The sequence below is a fragment of the Pungitius pungitius genome, unplaced genomic scaffold (genome assembly GCF_949316345.1).
Source record: "Pungitius pungitius unplaced genomic scaffold, fPunPun2.1 scaffold_42, whole genome shotgun sequence".
NCBI classification, from domain to species: domain Eukaryota; kingdom Metazoa; phylum Chordata; class Actinopteri; order Perciformes; family Gasterosteidae; genus Pungitius; species Pungitius pungitius.
In genome coordinates, this window is record NW_026909920.1 from 1 (window position 1) to 17,390 (window position 17,390).

At 45.7% G+C, this 17,390-nt stretch overlaps 31 non-coding genes and 6 pseudogenes across 31 annotated transcripts; all 37 read right to left on the reverse strand.

Annotated features, from left to right (window-relative positions):
• Positions 1-100, reverse strand: LOC134124150 (5S ribosomal RNA; annotated as a pseudogene; the record flags this gene model as incomplete).
• A 339-nt stretch (positions 101-439) lies between these two features.
• On the reverse strand, positions 440-558 carry LOC134123706 (5S ribosomal RNA). Its single transcript, XR_009955189.1, has one exon. It is a non-coding gene; the product is annotated as a 5S ribosomal RNA (ribosomal RNA).
• Positions 559-953: 395 nt separating this feature from the next.
• Positions 954-1,072, reverse strand: LOC134123818 (5S ribosomal RNA). Its single transcript, XR_009955301.1, has one exon. It is a non-coding gene; the product is annotated as a 5S ribosomal RNA (ribosomal RNA).
• A 339-nt stretch (positions 1,073-1,411) lies between these two features.
• LOC134124117 (5S ribosomal RNA) lies at positions 1,412-1,520 on the reverse strand (annotated as a pseudogene).
• A 339-nt stretch (positions 1,521-1,859) lies between these two features.
• Positions 1,860-1,978, reverse strand: LOC134123929 (5S ribosomal RNA). The gene has a single exon (XR_009955413.1). It is a non-coding gene; the product is annotated as a 5S ribosomal RNA (ribosomal RNA).
• Positions 1,979-2,373: 395 nt separating this feature from the next.
• Positions 2,374-2,492, reverse strand: LOC134124041 (5S ribosomal RNA). The gene has a single exon (XR_009955525.1). It is a non-coding gene; the product is annotated as a 5S ribosomal RNA (ribosomal RNA).
• Positions 2,493-2,831: 339 nt separating this feature from the next.
• Positions 2,832-2,950, reverse strand: LOC134124151 (5S ribosomal RNA). The gene has a single exon (XR_009955604.1). It is a non-coding gene; the product is annotated as a 5S ribosomal RNA (ribosomal RNA).
• Positions 2,951-3,345: 395 nt separating this feature from the next.
• Positions 3,346-3,464, reverse strand: LOC134123712 (5S ribosomal RNA). The gene has a single exon (XR_009955195.1). It is a non-coding gene; the product is annotated as a 5S ribosomal RNA (ribosomal RNA).
• Positions 3,465-3,803: 339 nt separating this feature from the next.
• Positions 3,804-3,922, reverse strand: LOC134123723 (5S ribosomal RNA). Its single transcript, XR_009955206.1, has one exon. It is a non-coding gene; the product is annotated as a 5S ribosomal RNA (ribosomal RNA).
• A 395-nt stretch (positions 3,923-4,317) lies between these two features.
• On the reverse strand, positions 4,318-4,436 carry LOC134123734 (5S ribosomal RNA). The gene has a single exon (XR_009955217.1). It is a non-coding gene; the product is annotated as a 5S ribosomal RNA (ribosomal RNA).
• A 339-nt stretch (positions 4,437-4,775) lies between these two features.
• Positions 4,776-4,884, reverse strand: LOC134124118 (5S ribosomal RNA; annotated as a pseudogene).
• A 339-nt stretch (positions 4,885-5,223) lies between these two features.
• On the reverse strand, positions 5,224-5,342 carry LOC134123745 (5S ribosomal RNA). Its single transcript, XR_009955228.1, has one exon. It is a non-coding gene; the product is annotated as a 5S ribosomal RNA (ribosomal RNA).
• Positions 5,343-5,737: 395 nt separating this feature from the next.
• LOC134123756 (5S ribosomal RNA) lies at positions 5,738-5,856 on the reverse strand. Its single transcript, XR_009955239.1, has one exon. It is a non-coding gene; the product is annotated as a 5S ribosomal RNA (ribosomal RNA).
• Positions 5,857-6,195: 339 nt separating this feature from the next.
• On the reverse strand, positions 6,196-6,314 carry LOC134123768 (5S ribosomal RNA). The gene has a single exon (XR_009955250.1). It is a non-coding gene; the product is annotated as a 5S ribosomal RNA (ribosomal RNA).
• Positions 6,315-6,709: 395 nt separating this feature from the next.
• Positions 6,710-6,828, reverse strand: LOC134123779 (5S ribosomal RNA). Its single transcript, XR_009955261.1, has one exon. It is a non-coding gene; the product is annotated as a 5S ribosomal RNA (ribosomal RNA).
• A 339-nt stretch (positions 6,829-7,167) lies between these two features.
• Positions 7,168-7,276, reverse strand: LOC134124119 (5S ribosomal RNA; annotated as a pseudogene).
• Positions 7,277-7,615: 339 nt separating this feature from the next.
• LOC134123790 (5S ribosomal RNA) lies at positions 7,616-7,734 on the reverse strand. Its single transcript, XR_009955272.1, has one exon. It is a non-coding gene; the product is annotated as a 5S ribosomal RNA (ribosomal RNA).
• A 395-nt stretch (positions 7,735-8,129) lies between these two features.
• Positions 8,130-8,248, reverse strand: LOC134123801 (5S ribosomal RNA). Its single transcript, XR_009955283.1, has one exon. It is a non-coding gene; the product is annotated as a 5S ribosomal RNA (ribosomal RNA).
• A 339-nt stretch (positions 8,249-8,587) lies between these two features.
• Positions 8,588-8,706, reverse strand: LOC134123812 (5S ribosomal RNA). The gene has a single exon (XR_009955294.1). It is a non-coding gene; the product is annotated as a 5S ribosomal RNA (ribosomal RNA).
• Positions 8,707-9,101: 395 nt separating this feature from the next.
• Positions 9,102-9,220, reverse strand: LOC134123824 (5S ribosomal RNA). Its single transcript, XR_009955307.1, has one exon. It is a non-coding gene; the product is annotated as a 5S ribosomal RNA (ribosomal RNA).
• Positions 9,221-9,559: 339 nt separating this feature from the next.
• LOC134123835 (5S ribosomal RNA) lies at positions 9,560-9,678 on the reverse strand. Its single transcript, XR_009955318.1, has one exon. It is a non-coding gene; the product is annotated as a 5S ribosomal RNA (ribosomal RNA).
• A 339-nt stretch (positions 9,679-10,017) lies between these two features.
• LOC134123846 (5S ribosomal RNA) lies at positions 10,018-10,136 on the reverse strand. Its single transcript, XR_009955329.1, has one exon. It is a non-coding gene; the product is annotated as a 5S ribosomal RNA (ribosomal RNA).
• A 395-nt stretch (positions 10,137-10,531) lies between these two features.
• On the reverse strand, positions 10,532-10,650 carry LOC134123857 (5S ribosomal RNA). The gene has a single exon (XR_009955340.1). It is a non-coding gene; the product is annotated as a 5S ribosomal RNA (ribosomal RNA).
• Positions 10,651-10,989: 339 nt separating this feature from the next.
• LOC134123868 (5S ribosomal RNA) lies at positions 10,990-11,108 on the reverse strand. The gene has a single exon (XR_009955351.1). It is a non-coding gene; the product is annotated as a 5S ribosomal RNA (ribosomal RNA).
• A 339-nt stretch (positions 11,109-11,447) lies between these two features.
• LOC134123879 (5S ribosomal RNA) lies at positions 11,448-11,566 on the reverse strand. Its single transcript, XR_009955362.1, has one exon. It is a non-coding gene; the product is annotated as a 5S ribosomal RNA (ribosomal RNA).
• A 395-nt stretch (positions 11,567-11,961) lies between these two features.
• Positions 11,962-12,080, reverse strand: LOC134123890 (5S ribosomal RNA). Its single transcript, XR_009955373.1, has one exon. It is a non-coding gene; the product is annotated as a 5S ribosomal RNA (ribosomal RNA).
• Positions 12,081-12,419: 339 nt separating this feature from the next.
• Positions 12,420-12,528, reverse strand: LOC134124120 (5S ribosomal RNA; annotated as a pseudogene).
• Positions 12,529-12,867: 339 nt separating this feature from the next.
• Positions 12,868-12,986, reverse strand: LOC134123901 (5S ribosomal RNA). Its single transcript, XR_009955384.1, has one exon. It is a non-coding gene; the product is annotated as a 5S ribosomal RNA (ribosomal RNA).
• Positions 12,987-13,325: 339 nt separating this feature from the next.
• LOC134123912 (5S ribosomal RNA) lies at positions 13,326-13,444 on the reverse strand. Its single transcript, XR_009955395.1, has one exon. It is a non-coding gene; the product is annotated as a 5S ribosomal RNA (ribosomal RNA).
• A 395-nt stretch (positions 13,445-13,839) lies between these two features.
• On the reverse strand, positions 13,840-13,958 carry LOC134123923 (5S ribosomal RNA). Its single transcript, XR_009955407.1, has one exon. It is a non-coding gene; the product is annotated as a 5S ribosomal RNA (ribosomal RNA).
• Positions 13,959-14,297: 339 nt separating this feature from the next.
• On the reverse strand, positions 14,298-14,406 carry LOC134124121 (5S ribosomal RNA; annotated as a pseudogene).
• A 339-nt stretch (positions 14,407-14,745) lies between these two features.
• On the reverse strand, positions 14,746-14,864 carry LOC134123935 (5S ribosomal RNA). Its single transcript, XR_009955419.1, has one exon. It is a non-coding gene; the product is annotated as a 5S ribosomal RNA (ribosomal RNA).
• Positions 14,865-15,259: 395 nt separating this feature from the next.
• Positions 15,260-15,378, reverse strand: LOC134123946 (5S ribosomal RNA). Its single transcript, XR_009955430.1, has one exon. It is a non-coding gene; the product is annotated as a 5S ribosomal RNA (ribosomal RNA).
• Positions 15,379-15,717: 339 nt separating this feature from the next.
• On the reverse strand, positions 15,718-15,836 carry LOC134124101 (5S ribosomal RNA). The gene has a single exon (XR_009955584.1). It is a non-coding gene; the product is annotated as a 5S ribosomal RNA (ribosomal RNA).
• A 395-nt stretch (positions 15,837-16,231) lies between these two features.
• On the reverse strand, positions 16,232-16,350 carry LOC134123957 (5S ribosomal RNA). Its single transcript, XR_009955441.1, has one exon. It is a non-coding gene; the product is annotated as a 5S ribosomal RNA (ribosomal RNA).
• A 339-nt stretch (positions 16,351-16,689) lies between these two features.
• Positions 16,690-16,808, reverse strand: LOC134123969 (5S ribosomal RNA). Its single transcript, XR_009955452.1, has one exon. It is a non-coding gene; the product is annotated as a 5S ribosomal RNA (ribosomal RNA).
• Positions 16,809-17,203: 395 nt separating this feature from the next.
• LOC134123980 (5S ribosomal RNA) lies at positions 17,204-17,322 on the reverse strand. The gene has a single exon (XR_009955463.1). It is a non-coding gene; the product is annotated as a 5S ribosomal RNA (ribosomal RNA).
• Between the last annotated feature and the right edge of the window lie 68 nt (positions 17,323-17,390).

The following is a 17,390-nucleotide window of genomic DNA, read 5'->3' on the forward strand; positions in this document are numbered from 1 at the left end:
TCCCAGGCGGTCTTCCATCCAGGTACTAACCAGGCCCTGCTCTGCTTAGCTTCCGAGATCAGACGAGATCGGGCGGAACCAGAGAGGTATGGCCGTAAGCTGCTTTTTATCTTTTTCCTAATCCTTTATAATGCGTCAATGAATTATGACACGCCTGCCGTTGGCATCTTTGTGTGGGTTAAATAAGGGTATGCAAAGAAGGCTGTGACATCCCATGCCGAAAATTGGATGGACTAGAGAAGACCCGCCCAGGGGTCCCAGCCAATCGGTGAATGGCCATTGCAGTCCCCGCCACCTCAAATGGCCTGACGATGGTATGGACGTAAGCCACCTTTCATCTTCTTCCTATTGCATCTCTTCTACAATGTGACATTTTTTTTACAATTGTGTAGGTGTACAATCTACGGCGCTGGGCGGCTTTCAGAGAGAGAAGTGAAAAAGCTTACGGCACCTGGGATTCCCAGGCGGTCTTCCATCCAGGTACTAACCAGGCCCTGCTCTGCTTAGCTTCCGAGATCAGACGAGATCGGGCGGAACCAGAGAGGTATGGCCGTAAGCTGCTTTTCATCTTTTTCCTAATCCTTTAAAACGTGTCAAAGATAATCAGAAGTTTCTTTTTCTAAAATTGAAGCAGTTCTTAGCATTGGCAAGAGAGGTTCCTAAAGCCTGAAGGTAACTTTACTTTTCTTCACTGGCAATTCTAACATGTTGGGTTAGCACCTGTATTTCAACGGCTAAATTACAAACAATAGTATGCCAATCGTAAATGTTGATCAACACTAATTTAGCAATCATGAAACGGAATCATTTTGGATATTATTGTCTAATTTCCTTTCATATCCAACGTTAAAACAACACTAAACATGCATCTCTTCAACAATGTGATATTCTTTTTGTAATTTGTAGGTGTACAATCTGCGGCGCTCGGCGGCTTTCGGAGAGAGAAGTGAAAAAGCTTACGGCACCTGGGATTCCCAGGCGGTCTTCCATCCAGGTACTAACCAGGCCCTGCTCTGCTTAGCTTCCGAGATCAGACGAGATCGGGCGGAACCAGAGAGGTATGGCCGTAAGCTGCTTTTTATCTTTTTCCTAATCCTTTATAATGCGTCAATGAATTATGACACGCCTGCCGTTGGCATCTTTGTGTGGGTTAAATAAGGGTATGCAAAGAAGGCTGTGACATCCCATGCCGAAAATTGGATGGACTAGAGAAGACCCGCCCAGGGGTCCCAGCCAATCGGTGAATGGCCATTGCAGTCCCCGCCACCTCAAATGGCCTGACGATGGTATGGACGTAAGCCACCTTTCATCTTCTTCCTATTGCATCTCTTCTACAATGTGACATTTTTTTTACAATTGTGTAGGTGTACAATCTACGGCGCTGGGCGGCTTTCAGAGAGAGAAGTGAAAAAGCTTACGGCACCTGGGATTCCCAGGCGGTCTTCCATCCAGGTACTAACCAGGCCCTGCTCTGCTTAGCTTCCGAGATCAGGCGGAACCAGAGAGGTATGGCCGTAAGCTGCTTTTTATCTTTTTCCTAATCCTTTATAATGCGTCAATGAATTATGACACGCCTGCCGTTGGCATCTTTGTGTGGGTTAAATAAGGGTATGCAAAGAAGGCTGTGACATCCCATGCCGAAAATTGGATGGACTAGAGAAGACCCGCCCAGGGGTCCCAGCCAATCGGTGAATGGCCATTGCAGTCCCCGCCACCTCAAATGGCCTGACGATGGTATGGACGTAAGCCACCTTTCATCTTCTTCCTATTGCATCTCTTCTACAATGTGACATTTTTTTTACAATTGTGTAGGTGTACAATCTACGGCGCTGGGCGGCTTTCAGAGAGAGAAGTGAAAAAGCTTACGGCACCTGGGATTCCCAGGCGGTCTTCCATCCAGGTACTAACCAGGCCCTGCTCTGCTTAGCTTCCGAGATCAGACGAGATCGGGCGGAACCAGAGAGGTATGGCCGTAAGCTGCTTTTCATCTTTTTCCTAATCCTTTAAAACGTGTCAAAGATAATCAGAAGTTTCTTTTTCTAAAATTGAAGCAGTTCTTAGCATTGGCAAGAGAGGTTCCTAAAGCCTGAAGGTAACTTTACTTTTCTTCACTGGCAATTCTAACATGTTGGGTTAGCACCTGTATTTCAACGGCTAAATTACAAACAATAGTATGCCAATCGTAAATGTTGATCAACACTAATTTAGCAATCATGAAACGGAATCATTTTGGATAATATTGTCTAATTTCCTTTCATATCCAACGTTAAAACAACACTAAACATGCATCTCTTCAACAATGTGATATTCTTTTTGTAATTTGTAGGTGTACAATCTGCGGCGCTCGGCGGCTTTCGGAGAGAGAAGTGAAAAAGCTTACGGCACCTGGGATTCCCAGGCGGTCTTCCATCCAGGTACTAACCAGGCCCTGCTCTGCTTAGCTTCCGAGATCAGACGAGATCGGGCGGAACCAGAGAGGTATGGCCGTAAGCTGCTTTTTATCTTTTTCCTAATCCTTTATAATGCGTCAATGAATTATGACACGCCTGCCGTTGGCATCTTTGTGTGGGTTAAATAAGGGTATGCAAAGAAGGCTGTGACATCCCATGCCGAAAATTGGATGGACTAGAGAAGACCCGCCCAGGGGTCCCAGCCAATCGGTGAATGGCCATTGCAGTCCCCGCCACCTCAAATGGCCTGACGATGGTATGGACGTAAGCCACCTTTCATCTTCTTCCTATTGCATCTCTTCTACAATGTGACATTTTTTTTACAATTGTGTAGGTGTACAATCTACGGCGCTGGGCGGCTTTCAGAGAGAGAAGTGAAAAAGCTTACGGCACCTGGGATTCCCAGGCGGTCTTCCATCCAGGTACTAACCAGGCCCTGCTCTGCTTAGCTTCCGAGATCAGACGAGATCGGGCGGAACCAGAGAGGTATGGCCGTAAGCTGCTTTTCATCTTTTTCCTAATCCTTTAAAACGTGTCAAAGATAATCAGAAGTTTCTTTTTCTAAAATTGAAGCAGTTCTTAGCATTGGCAAGAGAGGTTCCTAAAGCCTGAAGGTAACTTTACTTTTCTTCACTGGCAATTCTAACATGTTGGGTTAGCACCTGTATTTCAACGGCTAAATTACAAACAATAGTATGCCAATCGTAAATGTTGATCAACACTAATTTAGCAATCATGAAACGGAATCATTTTGGATATTATTGTCTAATTTCCTTTCATATCCAACGTTAAAACAACACTAAACATGCATCTCTTCAACAATGTGATATTCTTTTTGTAATTTGTAGGTGTACAATCTGCGGCGCTCGGCGGCTTTCGGAGAGAGAAGTGAAAAAGCTTACGGCACCTGGGATTCCCAGGCGGTCTTCCATCCAGGTACTAACCAGGCCCTGCTCTGCTTAGCTTCCGAGATCAGACGAGATCGGGCGGAACCAGAGAGGTATGGCCGTAAGCTGCTTTTTATCTTTTTCCTAATCCTTTATAATGCGTCAATGAATTATGACACGCCTGCCGTTGGCATCTTTGTGTGGGTTAAATAAGGGTATGCAAAGAAGGCTGTGACATCCCATGCCGAAAATTGGATGGACTAGAGAAGACCCGCCCAGGGGTCCCAGCCAATCGGTGAATGGCCATTGCAGTCCCCGCCACCTCAAATGGCCTGACGATGGTATGGACGTAAGCCACCTTTCATCTTCTTCCTATTGCATCTCTTCTACAATGTGACATTTTTTTTACAATTGTGTAGGTGTACAATCTACGGCGCTGGGCGGCTTTCAGAGAGAGAAGTGAAAAAGCTTACGGCACCTGGGATTCCCAGGCGGTCTTCCATCCAGGTACTAACCAGGCCCTGCTCTGCTTAGCTTCCGAGATCAGACGAGATCGGGCGGAACCAGAGAGGTATGGCCGTAAGCTGCTTTTCATCTTTTTCCTAATCCTTTAAAACGTGTCAAAGATAATCAGAAGTTTCTTTTTCTAAAATTGAAGCAGTTCTTAGCATTGGCAAGAGAGGTTCCTAAAGCCTGAAGGTAACTTTACTTTTCTTCACTGGCAATTCTAACATGTTGGGTTAGCACCTGTATTTCAACGGCTAAATTACAAACAATAGTATGCCAATCGTAAATGTTGATCAACACTAATTTAGCAATCATGAAACGGAATCATTTTGGATATTATTGTCTAATTTCCTTTCATATCCAACGTTAAAACAACACTAAACATGCATCTCTTCAACAATGTGATATTCTTTTTGTAATTTGTAGGTGTACAATCTGCGGCGCTCGGCGGCTTTCGGAGAGAGAAGTGAAAAAGCTTACGGCACCTGGGATTCCCAGGCGGTCTTCCATCCAGGTACTAACCAGGCCCTGCTCTGCTTAGCTTCCGAGATCAGACGAGATCGGGCGGAACCAGAGAGGTATGGCCGTAAGCTGCTTTTTATCTTTTTCCTAATCCTTTATAATGCGTCAATGAATTATGACACGCCTGCCGTTGGCATCTTTGTGTGGGTTAAATAAGGGTATGCAAAGAAGGCTGTGACATCCCATGCCGAAAATTGGATGGACTAGAGAAGACCCGCCCAGGGGTCCCAGCCAATCGGTGAATGGCCATTGCAGTCCCCGCCACCTCAAATGGCCTGACGATGGTATGGACGTAAGCCACCTTTCATCTTCTTCCTATTGCATCTCTTCTACAATGTGACATTTTTTTTACAATTGTGTAGGTGTACAATCTACGGCGCTGGGCGGCTTTCAGAGAGAGAAGTGAAAAAGCTTACGGCACCTGGGATTCCCAGGCGGTCTTCCATCCAGGTACTAACCAGGCCCTGCTCTGCTTAGCTTCCGAGATCAGGCGGAACCAGAGAGGTATGGCCGTAAGCTGCTTTTTATCTTTTTCCTAATCCTTTATAATGCGTCAATGAATTATGACACGCCTGCCGTTGGCATCTTTGTGTGGGTTAAATAAGGGTATGCAAAGAAGGCTGTGACATCCCATGCCGAAAATTGGATGGACTAGAGAAGACCCGCCCAGGGGTCCCAGCCAATCGGTGAATGGCCATTGCAGTCCCCGCCACCTCAAATGGCCTGACGATGGTATGGACGTAAGCCACCTTTCATCTTCTTCCTATTGCATCTCTTCTACAATGTGACATTTTTTTTACAATTGTGTAGGTGTACAATCTACGGCGCTGGGCGGCTTTCAGAGAGAGAAGTGAAAAAGCTTACGGCACCTGGGATTCCCAGGCGGTCTTCCATCCAGGTACTAACCAGGCCCTGCTCTGCTTAGCTTCCGAGATCAGACGAGATCGGGCGGAACCAGAGAGGTATGGCCGTAAGCTGCTTTTCATCTTTTTCCTAATCCTTTAAAACGTGTCAAAGATAATCAGAAGTTTCTTTTTCTAAAATTGAAGCAGTTCTTAGCATTGGCAAGAGAGGTTCCTAAAGCCTGAAGGTAACTTTACTTTTCTTCACTGGCAATTCTAACATGTTGGGTTAGCACCTGTATTTCAACGGCTAAATTACAAACAATAGTATGCCAATCGTAAATGTTGATCAACACTAATTTAGCAATCATGAAACGGAATCATTTTGGATAATATTGTCTAATTTCCTTTCATATCCAACGTTAAAACAACACTAAACATGCATCTCTTCAACAATGTGATATTCTTTTTGTAATTTGTAGGTGTACAATCTGCGGCGCTCGGCGGCTTTCGGAGAGAGAAGTGAAAAAGCTTACGGCACCTGGGATTCCCAGGCGGTCTTCCATCCAGGTACTAACCAGGCCCTGCTCTGCTTAGCTTCCGAGATCAGACGAGATCGGGCGGAACCAGAGAGGTATGGCCGTAAGCTGCTTTTTATCTTTTTCCTAATCCTTTATAATGCGTCAATGAATTATGACACGCCTGCCGTTGGCATCTTTGTGTGGGTTAAATAAGGGTATGCAAAGAAGGCTGTGACATCCCATGCCGAAAATTGGATGGACTAGAGAAGACCCGCCCAGGGGTCCCAGCCAATCGGTGAATGGCCATTGCAGTCCCCGCCACCTCAAATGGCCTGACGATGGTATGGACGTAAGCCACCTTTCATCTTCTTCCTATTGCATCTCTTCTACAATGTGACATTTTTTTTACAATTGTGTAGGTGTACAATCTACGGCGCTGGGCGGCTTTCAGAGAGAGAAGTGAAAAAGCTTACGGCACCTGGGATTCCCAGGCGGTCTTCCATCCAGGTACTAACCAGGCCCTGCTCTGCTTAGCTTCCGAGATCAGACGAGATCGGGCGGAACCAGAGAGGTATGGCCGTAAGCTGCTTTTCATCTTTTTCCTAATCCTTTAAAACGTGTCAAAGATAATCAGAAGTTTCTTTTTCTAAAATTGAAGCAGTTCTTAGCATTGGCAAGAGAGGTTCCTAAAGCCTGAAGGTAACTTTACTTTTCTTCACTGGCAATTCTAACATGTTGGGTTAGCACCTGTATTTCAACGGCTAAATTACAAACAATAGTATGCCAATCGTAAATGTTGATCAACACTAATTTAGCAATCATGAAACGGAATCATTTTGGATATTATTGTCTAATTTCCTTTCATATCCAACGTTAAAACAACACTAAACATGCATCTCTTCAACAATGTGATATTCTTTTTGTAATTTGTAGGTGTACAATCTGCGGCGCTCGGCGGCTTTCGGAGAGAGAAGTGAAAAAGCTTACGGCACCTGGGATTCCCAGGCGGTCTTCCATCCAGGTACTAACCAGGCCCTGCTCTGCTTAGCTTCCGAGATCAGACGAGATCGGGCGGAACCAGAGAGGTATGGCCGTAAGCTGCTTTTTATCTTTTTCCTAATCCTTTATAATGCGTCAATGAATTATGACACGCCTGCCGTTGGCATCTTTGTGTGGGTTAAATAAGGGTATGCAAAGAAGGCTGTGACATCCCATGCCGAAAATTGGATGGACTAGAGAAGACCCGCCCAGGGGTCCCAGCCAATCGGTGAATGGCCATTGCAGTCCCCGCCACCTCAAATGGCCTGACGATGGTATGGACGTAAGCCACCTTTCATCTTCTTCCTATTGCATCTCTTCTACAATGTGACATTTTTTTTACAATTGTGTAGGTGTACAATCTACGGCGCTGGGCGGCTTTCAGAGAGAGAAGTGAAAAAGCTTACGGCACCTGGGATTCCCAGGCGGTCTTCCATCCAGGTACTAACCAGGCCCTGCTCTGCTTAGCTTCCGAGATCAGGCGGAACCAGAGAGGTATGGCCGTAAGCTGCTTTTTATCTTTTTCCTAATCCTTTATAATGCGTCAATGAATTATGACACGCCTGCCGTTGGCATCTTTGTGTGGGTTAAATAAGGGTATGCAAAGAAGGCTGTGACATCCCATGCCGAAAATTGGATGGACTAGAGAAGACCCGCCCAGGGGTCCCAGCCAATCGGTGAATGGCCATTGCAGTCCCCGCCACCTCAAATGGCCTGACGATGGTATGGACGTAAGCCACCTTTCATCTTCTTCCTATTGCATCTCTTCTACAATGTGACATTTTTTTTACAATTGTGTAGGTGTACAATCTACGGCGCTGGGCGGCTTTCAGAGAGAGAAGTGAAAAAGCTTACGGCACCTGGGATTCCCAGGCGGTCTTCCATCCAGGTACTAACCAGGCCCTGCTCTGCTTAGCTTCCGAGATCAGACGAGATCGGGCGGAACCAGAGAGGTATGGCCGTAAGCTGCTTTTCATCTTTTTCCTAATCCTTTAAAACGTGTCAAAGATAATCAGAAGTTTCTTTTTCTAAAATTGAAGCAGTTCTTAGCATTGGCAAGAGAGGTTCCTAAAGCCTGAAGGTAACTTTACTTTTCTTCACTGGCAATTCTAACATGTTGGGTTAGCACCTGTATTTCAACGGCTAAATTACAAACAATAGTATGCCAATCGTAAATGTTGATCAACACTAATTTAGCAATCATGAAACGGAATCATTTTGGATAATATTGTCTAATTTCCTTTCATATCCAACGTTAAAACAACACTAAACATGCATCTCTTCAACAATGTGATATTCTTTTTGTAATTTGTAGGTGTACAATCTGCGGCGCTCGGCGGCTTTCGGAGAGAGAAGTGAAAAAGCTTACGGCACCTGGGATTCCCAGGCGGTCTTCCATCCAGGTACTAACCAGGCCCTGCTCTGCTTAGCTTCCGAGATCAGACGAGATCGGGCGGAACCAGAGAGGTATGGCCGTAAGCTGCTTTTTATCTTTTTCCTAATCCTTTATAATGCGTCAATGAATTATGACACGCCTGCCGTTGGCATCTTTGTGTGGGTTAAATAAGGGTATGCAAAGAAGGCTGTGACATCCCATGCCGAAAATTGGATGGACTAGAGAAGACCCGCCCAGGGGTCCCAGCCAATCGGTGAATGGCCATTGCAGTCCCCGCCACCTCAAATGGCCTGACGATGGTATGGACGTAAGCCACCTTTCATCTTCTTCCTATTGCATCTCTTCTACAATGTGACATTTTTTTTACAATTGTGTAGGTGTACAATCTACGGCGCTGGGCGGCTTTCAGAGAGAGAAGTGAAAAAGCTTACGGCACCTGGGATTCCCAGGCGGTCTTCCATCCAGGTACTAACCAGGCCCTGCTCTGCTTAGCTTCCGAGATCAGACGAGATCGGGCGGAACCAGAGAGGTATGGCCGTAAGCTGCTTTTCATCTTTTTCCTAATCCTTTAAAACGTGTCAAAGATAATCAGAAGTTTCTTTTTCTAAAATTGAAGCAGTTCTTAGCATTGGCAAGAGAGGTTCCTAAAGCCTGAAGGTAACTTTACTTTTCTTCACTGGCAATTCTAACATGTTGGGTTAGCACCTGTATTTCAACGGCTAAATTACAAACAATAGTATGCCAATCGTAAATGTTGATCAACACTAATTTAGCAATCATGAAACGGAATCATTTTGGATATTATTGTCTAATTTCCTTTCATATCCAACGTTAAAACAACACTAAACATGCATCTCTTCAACAATGTGATATTCTTTTTGTAATTTGTAGGTGTACAATCTGCGGCGCTCGGCGGCTTTCGGAGAGAGAAGTGAAAAAGCTTACGGCACCTGGGATTCCCAGGCGGTCTTCCATCCAGGTACTAACCAGGCCCTGCTCTGCTTAGCTTCCGAGATCAGACGAGATCGGGCGGAACCAGAGAGGTATGGCCGTAAGCTGCTTTTTATCTTTTTCCTAATCCTTTATAATGCGTCAATGAATTATGACACGCCTGCCGTTGGCATCTTTGTGTGGGTTAAATAAGGGTATGCAAAGAAGGCTGTGACATCCCATGCCGAAAATTGGATGGACTAGAGAAGACCCGCCCAGGGGTCCCAGCCAATCGGTGAATGGCCATTGCAGTCCCCGCCACCTCAAATGGCCTGACGATGGTATGGACGTAAGCCACCTTTCATCTTCTTCCTATTGCATCTCTTCTACAATGTGACATTTTTTTTACAATTGTGTAGGTGTACAATCTACGGCGCTGGGCGGCTTTCAGAGAGAGAAGTGAAAAAGCTTACGGCACCTGGGATTCCCAGGCGGTCTTCCATCCAGGTACTAACCAGGCCCTGCTCTGCTTAGCTTCCGAGATCAGACGAGATCGGGCGGAACCAGAGAGGTATGGCCGTAAGCTGCTTTTTATCTTTTTCCTAATCCTTTATAATGCGTCAATGAATTATGACACGCCTGCCGTTGGCATCTTTGTGTGGGTTAAATAAGGGTATGCAAAGAAGGCTGTGACATCCCATGCCGAAAATTGGATGGACTAGAGAAGACCCGCCCAGGGGTCCCAGCCAATCGGTGAATGGCCATTGCAGTCCCCGCCACCTCAAATGGCCTGACGATGGTATGGACGTAAGCCACCTTTCATCTTCTTCCTATTGCATCTCTTCTACAATGTGACATTTTTTTTACAATTGTGTAGGTGTACAATCTACGGCGCTGGGCGGCTTTCAGAGAGAGAAGTGAAAAAGCTTACGGCACCTGGGATTCCCAGGCGGTCTTCCATCCAGGTACTAACCAGGCCCTGCTCTGCTTAGCTTCCGAGATCAGACGAGATCGGGCGGAACCAGAGAGGTATGGCCGTAAGCTGCTTTTCATCTTTTTCCTAATCCTTTAAAACGTGTCAAAGATAATCAGAAGTTTCTTTTTCTAAAATTGAAGCAGTTCTTAGCATTGGCAAGAGAGGTTCCTAAAGCCTGAAGGTAACTTTACTTTTCTTCACTGGCAATTCTAACATGTTGGGTTAGCACCTGTATTTCAACGGCTAAATTACAAACAATAGTATGCCAATCGTAAATGTTGATCAACACTAATTTAGCAATCATGAAACGGAATCATTTTGGATATTATTGTCTAATTTCCTTTCATATCCAACGTTAAAACAACACTAAACATGCATCTCTTCAACAATGTGATATTCTTTTTGTAATTTGTAGGTGTACAATCTGCGGCGCTCGGCGGCTTTCGGAGAGAGAAGTGAAAAAGCTTACGGCACCTGGGATTCCCAGGCGGTCTTCCATCCAGGTACTAACCAGGCCCTGCTCTGCTTAGCTTCCGAGATCAGACGAGATCGGGCGGAACCAGAGAGGTATGGCCGTAAGCTGCTTTTTATCTTTTTCCTAATCCTTTATAATGCGTCAATGAATTATGACACGCCTGCCGTTGGCATCTTTGTGTGGGTTAAATAAGGGTATGCAAAGAAGGCTGTGACATCCCATGCCGAAAATTGGATGGACTAGAGAAGACCCGCCCAGGGGTCCCAGCCAATCGGTGAATGGCCATTGCAGTCCCCGCCACCTCAAATGGCCTGACGATGGTATGGACGTAAGCCACCTTTCATCTTCTTCCTATTGCATCTCTTCTACAATGTGACATTTTTTTTACAATTGTGTAGGTGTACAATCTACGGCGCTGGGCGGCTTTCAGAGAGAGAAGTGAAAAAGCTTACGGCACCTGGGATTCCCAGGCGGTCTTCCATCCAGGTACTAACCAGGCCCTGCTCTGCTTAGCTTCCGAGATCAGACGAGATCGGGCGGAACCAGAGAGGTATGGCCGTAAGCTGCTTTTTATCTTTTTCCTAATCCTTTATAATGCGTCAATGAATTATGACACGCCTGCCGTTGGCATCTTTGTGTGGGTTAAATAAGGGTATGCAAAGAAGGCTGTGACATCCCATGCCGAAAATTGGATGGACTAGAGAAGACCCGCCCAGGGGTCCCAGCCAATCGGTGAATGGCCATTGCAGTCCCCGCCACCTCAAATGGCCTGACGATGGTATGGACGTAGGCCACCTTTCATCTTCTTCCTATTGCATCTCTTCTACAATGTGACATTTTTTTTACAATTGTGTAGGTGTACAATCTACGGCGCTGGGCGGCTTTCAGAGAGAGAAGTGAAAAAGCTTACGGCACCTGGGATTCCCAGGCGGTCTTCCATCCAGGTACTAACCAGGCCCTGCTCTGCTTAGCTTCCGAGATCAGACGAGATCGGGCGGAACCAGAGAGGTATGGCCGTAAGCTGCTTTTCATCTTTTTCCTAATCCTTTAAAACGTGTCAAAGATAATCAGAAGTTTCTTTTTCTAAAATTGAAGCAGTTCTTAGCATTGGCAAGAGAGGTTCCTAAAGCCTGAAGGTAACTTTACTTTTCTTCACTGGCAATTCTAACATGTTGGGTTAGCACCTGTATTTCAACGGCTAAATTACAAACAATAGTATGCCAATCGTAAATGTTGATCAACACTAATTTAGCAATCATGAAACGGAATCATTTTGGATATTATTGTCTAATTTCCTTTCATATCCAACGTTAAAACAACACTAAACATGCATCTCTTCAACAATGTGATATTCTTTTTGTAATTTGTAGGTGTACAATCTGCGGCGCTCGGCGGCTTTCGGAGAGAGAAGTGAAAAAGCTTACGGCACCTGGGATTCCCAGGCGGTCTTCCATCCAGGTACTAACCAGGCCCTGCTCTGCTTAGCTTCCGAGATCAGACGAGATCGGGCGGAACCAGAGAGGTATGGCCGTAAGCTGCTTTTTATCTTTTTCCTAATCCTTTATAATGCGTCAATGAATTATGACACGCCTGCCGTTGGCATCTTTGTGTGGGTTAAATAAGGGTATGCAAAGAAGGCTGTGACATCCCATGCCGAAAATTGGATGGACTAGAGAAGACCCGCCCAGGGGTCCCAGCCAATCGGTGAATGGCCATTGCAGTCCCCGCCACCTCAAATGGCCTGACGATGGTATGGACGTAAGCCACCTTTCATCTTCTTCCTATTGCATCTCTTCTACAATGTGACATTTTTTTTACAATTGTGTAGGTGTACAATCTACGGCGCTGGGCGGCTTTCAGAGAGAGAAGTGAAAAAGCTTACGGCACCTGGGATTCCCAGGCGGTCTTCCATCCAGGTACTAACCAGGCCCTGCTCTGCTTAGCTTCCGAGATCAGGCGGAACCAGAGAGGTATGGCCGTAAGCTGCTTTTTATCTTTTTCCTAATCCTTTATAATGCGTCAATGAATTATGACACGCCTGCCGTTGGCATCTTTGTGTGGGTTAAATAAGGGTATGCAAAGAAGGCTGTGACATCCCATGCCGAAAATTGGATGGACTAGAGAAGACCCGCCCAGGGGTCCCAGCCAATCGGTGAATGGCCATTGCAGTCCCCGCCACCTCAAATGGCCTGACGATGGTATGGACGTAAGCCACCTTTCATCTTCTTCCTATTGCATCTCTTCTACAATGTGACATTTTTTTTACAATTGTGTAGGTGTACAATCTACGGCGCTGGGCGGCTTTCAGAGAGAGAAGTGAAAAAGCTTACGGCACCTGGGATTCCCAGGCGGTCTTCCATCCAGGTACTAACCAGGCCCTGCTCTGCTTAGCTTCCGAGATCAGACGAGATCGGGCGGAACCAGAGAGGTATGGCCGTAAGCTGCTTTTTATCTTTTTCCTAATCCTTTATAATGCGTCAATGAATTATGACACGCCTGCCGTTGGCATCTTTGTGTGGGTTAAATAAGGGTATGCAAAGAAGGCTGTGACATCCCATGCCGAAAATTGGATGGACTAGAGAAGACCCGCCCAGGGGTCCCAGCCAATCGGTGAATGGCCATTGCAGTCCCCGCCACCTCAAATGGCCTGACGATGGTATGGACGTAAGCCACCTTTCATCTTCTTCCTATTGCATCTCTTCTACAATGTGACATTTTTTTTACAATTGTGTAGGTGTACAATCTACGGCGCTGGGCGGCTTTCAGAGAGAGAAGTGAAAAAGCTTACGGCACCTGGGATTCCCAGGCGGTCTTCCATCCAGGTACTAACCAGGCCCTGCTCTGCTTAGCTTCCGAGATCAGACGAGATCGGGCGGAACCAGAGAGGTATGGCCGTAAGCTGCTTTTCATCTTTTTCCTAATCCTTTAAAACGTGTCAAAGATAATCAGAAGTTTCTTTTTCTAAAATTGAAGCAGTTCTTAGCATTGGCAAGAGAGGTTCCTAAAGCCTGAAGGTAACTTTACTTTTCTTCACTGGCAATTCTAACATGTTGGGTTAGCACCTGTATTTCAACGGCTAAATTACAAACAATAGTATGCCAATCGTAAATGTTGATCAACACTAATTTAGCAATCATGAAACGGAATCATTTTGGATATTATTGTCTAATTTCCTTTCATATCCAACGTTAAAACAACACTAAACATGCATCTCTTCAACAATGTGATATTCTTTTTGTAATTTGTAGGTGTACAATCTGCGGCGCTCGGCGGCTTTCGGAGAGAGAAGTGAAAAAGCTTACGGCACCTGGGATTCCCAGGCGGTCTTCCATCCAGGTACTAACCAGGCCCTGCTCTGCTTAGCTTCCGAGATCAGACGAGATCGGGCGGAACCAGAGAGGTATGGCCGTAAGCTGCTTTTTATCTTTTTCCTAATCCTTTATAATGCGTCAATGAATTATGACACGCCTGCCGTTGGCATCTTTGTGTGGGTTAAATAAGGGTATGCAAAGAAGGCTGTGACATCCCATGCCGAAAATTGGATGGACTAGAGAAGACCCGCCCAGGGGTCCCAGCCAATCGGTGAATGGCCATTGCAGTCCCCGCCACCTCAAATGGCCTGACGATGGTATGGACGTAAGCCACCTTTCATCTTCTTCCTATTGCATCTCTTCTACAATGTGACATTTTTTTTACAATTGTGTAGGTGTACAATCTACGGCGCTGGGCGGCTTTCAGAGAGAGAAGTGAAAAAGCTTACGGCACCTGGGATTCCCAGGCGGTCTTCCATCCAGGTACTAACCAGGCCCTGCTCTGCTTAGCTTCCGAGATCAGGCGGAACCAGAGAGGTATGGCCGTAAGCTGCTTTTTATCTTTTTCCTAATCCTTTATAATGCGTCAATGAATTATGACACGCCTGCCGTTGGCATCTTTGTGTGGGTTAAATAAGGGTATGCAAAGAAGGCTGTGACATCCCATGCCGAAAATTGGATGGACTAGAGAAGACCCGCCCAGGGGTCCCAGCCAATCGGTGAATGGCCATTGCAGTCCCCGCCACCTCAAATGGCCTGACGATGGTATGGACGTAAGCCACCTTTCATCTTCTTCCTATTGCATCTCTTCTACAATGTGACATTTTTTTTACAATTGTGTAGGTGTACAATCTACGGCGCTGGGCGGCTTTCAGAGAGAGAAGTGAAAAAGCTTACGGCACCTGGGATTCCCAGGCGGTCTTCCATCCAGGTACTAACCAGGCCCTGCTCTGCTTAGCTTCCGAGATCAGACGAGATCGGGCGGAACCAGAGAGGTATGGCCGTAAGCTGCTTTTCATCTTTTTCCTAATCCTTTAAAACGTGTCAAAGATAATCAGAAGTTTCTTTTTCTAAAATTGAAGCAGTTCTTAGCATTGGCAAGAGAGGTTCCTAAAGCCTGAAGGTAACTTTACTTTTCTTCACTGGCAATTCTAACATGTTGGGTTAGCACCTGTATTTCAACGGCTAAATTACAAACAATAGTATGCCAATCGTAAATGTTGATCAACACTAATTTAGCAATCATGAAACGGAATCATTTTGGATAATATTGTCTAATTTCCTTTCATATCCAACGTTAAAACAACACTAAACATGCATCTCTTCAACAATGTGATATTCTTTTTGTAATTTGTAGGTGTACAATCTGCGGCGCTCGGCGGCTTTCGGAGAGAGAAGTGAAAAAGCTTACGGCACCTGGGATTCCCAGGCGGTCTTCCATCCAGGTACTAACCAGGCCCTGCTCTGCTTAGCTTCCGAGATCAGACGAGATCGGGCGGAACCAGAGAGGTATGGCCGTAAGCTGCTTTTTATCTTTTTCCTAATCCTTTATAATGCGTCAATGAATTATGACACGCCTGCCGTTGGCATCTTTGTGTGGGTTAAATAAGGGTATGCAAAGAAGGCTGTGACATCCCATGCCGAAAATTGGATGGACTAGAGAAGACCCGCCCAGGGGTCCCAGCCAATCGGTGAATGGCCATTGCAGTCCCCGCCACCTCAAATGGCCTGACGATGGTATGGACGTAAGCCACCTTTCATCTTCTTCCTATTGCATCTCTTCTACAATGTGACATTTTTTTTACAATTGTGTAGGTGTACAATCTACGGCGCTGGGCGGCTTTCAGAGAGAGAAGTGAAAAAGCTTACGGCACCTGGGATTCCCAGGCGGTCTTCCATCCAGGTACTAACCAGGCCCTGCTCTGCTTAGCTTCCGAGATCAGACGAGATCGGGCAGAACCAGAGAGGTATGGCCGTAAGCTGCTTTTCATCTTTTTCCTAATCCTTTAAAACGTGTCAAAGATAATCAGAAGTTTCTTTTTCTAAAATTGAAGCAGTTCTTAGCATTGGCAAGAGAGGTTCCTAAAGCCTGAAGGTAACTTTACTTTTCTTCACTGGCAATTCTAACATGTTGGGTTAGCACCTGTATTTCAACGGCTAAATTACAAACAATAGTATGCCAATCGTAAATGTTGATCAACACTAATTTAGCAATCATGAAACGGAATCATTTTGGATATTATTGTCTAATTTCCTTTCATATCCAACGTTAAAACAACACTAAACATGCATCTCTTCAACAATGTGATATTCTTTTTGTAATTTGTAGGTGTACAATCTGCGGCGCTCGGCGGCTTTCGGAGAGAGAAGTGAAAAAGCTTACGGCACCTGGGATTCCCAGGCGGTCTTCCATCCAGGTACTAACCAGGCCCTGCTCTGCTTAGCTTCCGAGATCAGACGAGATCGGGCGGAACCAGAGAGGTATGGCCGTAAGCTGCTTTTTATCTTTTTCCTAATCCTTTATAATGCGTCAATGAATTATGACACGCCTGCCGTTGGCATCTTTGTGTGGGTTAAATAAGGGTATGCAAAGAAGGCTGTGACATCCCATGCCGAAAATTGGATGGACTAGAGAAGACCCGCCCAGGGGTCCCAGCCAATCGGTGAATGGCCATTGCAGTCCCCGCCACCTCAAATGGCCTGACGATGGTATGGACGTAAGCCACCTTTCATCTTCTTCCTATTGCATCTCTTCTACAATGTGACATTTTTTTTACAATTGTGTAGGTGTACAATCTACGGCGCTGGGCGGCTTTCAGAGAGAGAAGTGAAAAAGCTTACGGCACCTGGGATTCCCAGGCGGTCTTCCATCCAGGTACTAACCAGGCCCTGCTCTGCTTAGCTTCCGAGATCAGACGAGATCGGGCGGAACCAGAGAGGTATGGCCGTAAGCTGCTTTTCATCTTTTTCCTAATCCTTTAAAACGTGTCAAAGATAATCAGAAGTTTCTTTTTCTAAAATTGAAGCAGTTCTTAGCATTGGCAAGAGAGGTTCCTAAAGCCTGAAGGTAACTTTACTTTTCTTCACTGGCAATTCTAACATGTTGGGTTAGCACCTGTATTTCAACGGCTAAATTACAAACAATAGTATGCCAATCGTAAATGTTGATCAACACTAATTTAGCAATCATGAAACGGAATCATTTTGGATATTATTGTCTAATTTCCTTTCATATCCAACGTTAAAACAACACTAAACATGCATCTCTTCAACAATGTGATATTCTTTTTGTAATTTGTAGGTGTACAATCTGCGGCGCTCGGCGGCTTTCGGAGAGAGAAGTGAAAAAGCTTACGGCACCTGGGATTCCCAGGCGGTCTTCCATCCAGGTACTAACCAGGCCCTGCTCTGCTTAGCTTCCGAGATCAGACGAGATCGGGCGGAACCAGAGAGGTATGGCCGTAAGCTGCTTTTTATCTTTTTCCTAATCCTTTATAATGCGTCAATGAATTATGACACGCCTGCCGTTGGCATC